The sequence below is a fragment of the Etheostoma cragini genome, chromosome 24 (assembly GCF_013103735.1).
Source record: "Etheostoma cragini isolate CJK2018 chromosome 24, CSU_Ecrag_1.0, whole genome shotgun sequence".
Classification (NCBI taxonomy): Eukaryota; Metazoa; Chordata; class Actinopteri; order Perciformes; family Percidae; genus Etheostoma; species Etheostoma cragini.
Genome location: NC_048430.1, coordinates 13276523 through 13281423, shown reverse-complemented (window position 1 = coordinate 13281423; position 4901 = coordinate 13276523).

The following is a 4901-nucleotide window of genomic DNA, read 5'->3' as shown; positions in this document are numbered from 1 at the left end:
CTCTATACACGCTAAAAGTAGTGATTATTTACATGGAGTCTGGTGGGTTTGGTGATGGTGATTTCTGTTTCATGTTAAGCTAAAAGGATTTTCCTCTTTAACTAAAAGGTCTATCTCTGTAGGGATCCATCCCATAATGTTAACACACACTTGGAAAAACAATTAGTTAACCCACTTACAACTCTGTCACTTTTCCCATCCTTTTTGTGATTTATTTTAACATCCTGTTTTGAATCTCATTGTTCCAAAGGTTGTGCAGGGTGTAATCCAGGCTGATAAAAAGGTACAAATTAGTATAATCAAGCGGTTTCAAGCCACATTACAAGGCCTACTCAGACTTAGCGTTCATGCTAGCGGAGGAATAATCAGCAAGAGAGATACAGGCGGAGGGGTAATCTATCATCAGACTGCAGGGCGTTTCCAAAGCCCCTATACTCCAAGAGGACGATCCATCATTTAACTTGCTAACAAGGCCAGGGATTTAAACATGAAAGATAACGCAGGTGCTGCGTTATCGGACACTCTCAGAGACCTTTAGCTAGCGCTCTCTTATCTCTGTCCGAAAGAAAACTGACCTCAGAGAGAGAGAAGCAAAAAGAAATGTTCCACATCCAGAGGGAAAGCCCTAACATCTTGGGCTTCATGAATTAAAGGCTTAAAGGAAGTTTGTCCACTTTGTCAGGTTCATTGTTTTTGTGTTTCAGCAACATAGCTAACTGAAGCTGAGCCGAATCCCGATGGTTTGGTTGCTAAGCTGTAACGTTACCCATCTATGTTGATCCTGTTTGCTTCAACAACAGAAGTTGAAACGTTATCATTTCAAATGATGTCTAGTCAATCTGGTGAAACAGTGTTGTGTATATAGACTACAATATATTAATTTCAAGTTTTTTTTTAATTTTAGAGTAAGTGTGGACACAACTGTCTCACATGACAAGACCTCCCATACAAAGCAAAGGTAACCTTTCTAATTATTCTTACCAAAGCAGACGTCTTATGGTGTTTGTGTAGCATTGTGACTAGCTAGCATTTAGCAGAGCAGTGTTATCCAAGAATGTTACCACTATCAATTATGTGAGCCATCCACAACATATTAGTGAACTATTTCTAGTAGGAATAGAACTATTCATACCATTTGTGTGTATTATCACTGGTTGGTCTGATCTCAATCAAATTCATTTAAAAAGACAATAATTTTGGTCAATGGGTATGAATGGGTTTGTACACAAAAGATATGACTGAATGCTAGATTGTGTGTTGAAGATGGCTTTTACTATTGTCTCACATTAGTACATTGTCCTTAGGCACTAAACAATCCACAAGACACCCCCCTAAAATAGTCTCCCCCTCCCCCCTTTTAACCCATACAGGCAACAGTGATATGCCAAAGCGGGGCAGTAGGCCCCGCTGCTCCATCAGTCTATGGGCCATAATCTCCAACTCCTTTAAAGGGTGTGAGGGCAGCAAAGAGACCTCGCCTTGAATTTATGGGGGGGTTGGGAGGTTCCCTATGCAGGCCATGATCCTCAAGATTCCACATTCCATCCTGCACAGTCAGTACAACGGAGACAGAATCAGCTAAACTCTAACAAGCAGTTAAGCAGACCCAAAATATCCTGAGAGATAAGTATTTTGGATATGATTCTGATTTATGTTACTGAGGGGTGAATGTTCAGTTTCGGAGATGTAATAAGCCAGTGCCGGTACGTAGGGTGGAGCCAAGCCCAGATAAAGCAACGTAGGCTTTATTGCTGATGTAAGAAGAGGTGCTGCTTCGTGTAAAATGATAATTCCAACAGAACTGGCAAAACAAAGTTGCAAAAGAGAAGACAGAGTCTGTTTTAAGTGTGCAACAAAAGCATAGTCGACCACGTGCACGCCGTCTCTGGAACAGAGAGGGTAGAACATGGAAGTCTGTGTTGAACCACATTCAAGATGTCCACAGTCATTCTGACCCAGCCTTCCCCAAGCGGGTACATCCACAGAAGGCCTCAAAGGACCACAGCAAGTGGCTTCAACCAGGCCGGTACTCCAAAGCAATGATTACACATTTGTGTGTATCTTCATCAACAGTCCTGGATTTAAATTACAGTTTAAATTGACTTTCTCTTAGATTCGTCAGCTGTGAACAGACTTGACAGGTCCTAACAAAGAAGAGGTACCTTACTGACGTCGAAAAGCTGAGCCATCATTTCCAGACGTGGTTCCACAGTGTCATCCAGCGGTTTGCTCCCCTTCATTGGAATGTTATGCAGGTCTGTCCATTCCCTACAAACTTCATCATACAGTAAAACAAGTCTTTAGACTGGGGGACAAATTGTCTACAGAAACTGGTTTTGTCCAGTAGAAGAGGAGTGAGGCATGAGTAATGGTCTAGAGACTTCAGGCCTAATTGCCGGCCATCTAAATGCAAATCATTTCAGTTGGTGGCTGCTCCAACCGTAAGGCACTCCCAACCCTGGTTAGAGTAGAGCGCCGGCACAGCCAAGAGCTTCAGCTGCTGCTTTTGCTGTGAGTTAACTCAAGTATTTTGATTGGTGTGTGTAAAAGTTAATAATACACTTATGTTACAAAATGCTGTTTCAGGTTGTGTCTTGAAGCCATGCACTTCAACAAGAATACTGATCGCCCACAACGGAAGACGGCCAAGGGGACACTAATGGACAAACTTCTGTTCCCCAAGGCCAAAACGGGGGGTTACACCGTCAAACAAGTGAAGAAGGAACCAACAATGTGTACGCGGAAACACTTCATTATTACAAAAATAAAATAAAAAACGTGTAGACGCTACTAATAACTTTTTACACGCTACAAACAACAAATCCAAATGTACAGCGGTGTAAGTGCTAAAAGTAACTTTTTACACACACACACACACACACACACAGGCTATGTCTCAGACCTGATCACCCATGACCCCCTTCCTTATCTGGAACCAGTCCGGCAGATTCCTGTGCCCCAGGACCTGGGGTGACAGGCCTTCCATGCACAATGCTGTTGCTGAACATGTGCCACGGTTCAGTCGTGGGGGGGGGGGGGTCTGAACCCGGCATACTGCCCTGAAGCTTCCAGAAATTCCCTCCGCATGCGCAGGGATCACGACACAAACACTTCTTCCAAGAAAACCCCCGCACCAGCTCACAAAGTCCTACAGGCCCTGTGTGTGCACATTGTTCACCGTTTAGATTTCAGAGTAGAACACTGGGTGGTTGTGTAAGTGTGTAAAATAAAGTTTTTCATTTTGTTTTTGGCCTCACCTTTCCCTCCCTCTGATTCCCAGGCGGCCATGGTCAACTAAACTCATTGCATTTATCTAAGAATACATGTTGAGGCAGGATGGTGAATCACGCGGGTTATCTCCTCAGGGACCCGGGTCAGTCTTCTCATGACCTGTAAAACCAACACAACGAGCCAGCTGTTACTTCAGAATGGTGAATGAGCAGAAAGCAGAAAGTAGCTTGAGTTGATGTGTCTCTAGCTGGAGTTACCACTTATCTTTGCTCCATCCGGGGGCATGTGTGCACAGTTTCCACAAGTACACCTGCCAAGGGAAGATGGATGTAGTTGTAATATCACATATTACTACATGGTAAAAAGGTAATAATCTCATAGTCAGATCAAAATCAGCAGGATAGTAGTTCCAAGATAACATCAGACGAGAGTAGGAATACTTTAGACGTAGCATACAAACTGAACAGAAGCAGTAGGCTCCTGTCCAGGTCCATGGTACAAAGATATGCTTAGGCTACAACACTGAAGTATAAGTATTACACTAGTATTACCGCTAACGGCTAAAAAGCAGGTCAATGCTACATGAGCCAATGTACCAGTGTGAAGCGGTCCCTTCCAGTCTACTGTCTCAGGTCCTGTCTCTGCTTCAGGCTCAAACCGACTCAACGTCTCCATGCTGTCTCCATCCTGGATGTTTTACTGAGGGCTGTGGGTCACGTTGCTCTGTGGGCACCAACCAACCAACCAACCAATCAGCACGCAGCTTATTTAAATATTCATGAGCCGACCGTAGAAGGCAGAACCCCTCCCGTCTCAATCCGGGTCGATTTAACAGGGGAGCAGGAGGACCAAAAGAACAGCAAACGGGACATTTTCAGCCCAACTAATGTTCCATACAGTCCTTTATGAGGAGACAGCGTGAAACACCATAAATATATACTGTATGTAATGTACATAACCCTTCTATCTATTAAAGATAACAGAGCAAGGCAGGGGCGGAGCCAGACTGGGAACCATTGGGGGGGCGTAGTGTGTCTGTCTCCTTGTCTGTCTCCCTGCCTGTCTCTCTGTCTAGGAGATTTTGATAGAAGCAGAGAGGTTTCGAGACAGTGACATATGGATTTTCTGATTGCTTCTCAGTGTCTGAAAGTGGTTCATATAGTTGTTCATGTCTTGTGTTTCCGTCCATCTGACACTGTTGGGAAAATAATATTTCAAGGACGTGCTTCTGCAGCCTGAGGAGCCTGAGGATTCAGCCCCCCGTCTGAGACCAATCAATGCTGCCAAAGATGTTCTGTCCGCTCTGTGGATGAAGCAACTGTTACACCGCGGATAGAAGACATGATCCGCGTTTTCTCCTCTCAAGGACAGAGCGGCGAGGAGCCCTCCCGCTACCTGATCTACTCTCCGAACAGGAAGTCAGTATCTCCAGAAAGGGGCGGGCCTCCTGAAGTCTCCCTGCATTCAGTTTCCCCCCAAAACTTCCCCAAACCTTCCACTGTCAGAGAGCCGGCTAAGACTCGGGTATCAGGTGGGATGTCTTTTAGACTTCAGCGGGGGGGGGGGGGGGGGGGGGGGGGGGGGGGGGGGGGGGGGGGGGGGGGGGGGGGGGGGGGGGGGGGTTGAGGCTTTTGTTGCTCTTTTGGACATATTTTTCCATTTCTTTACGG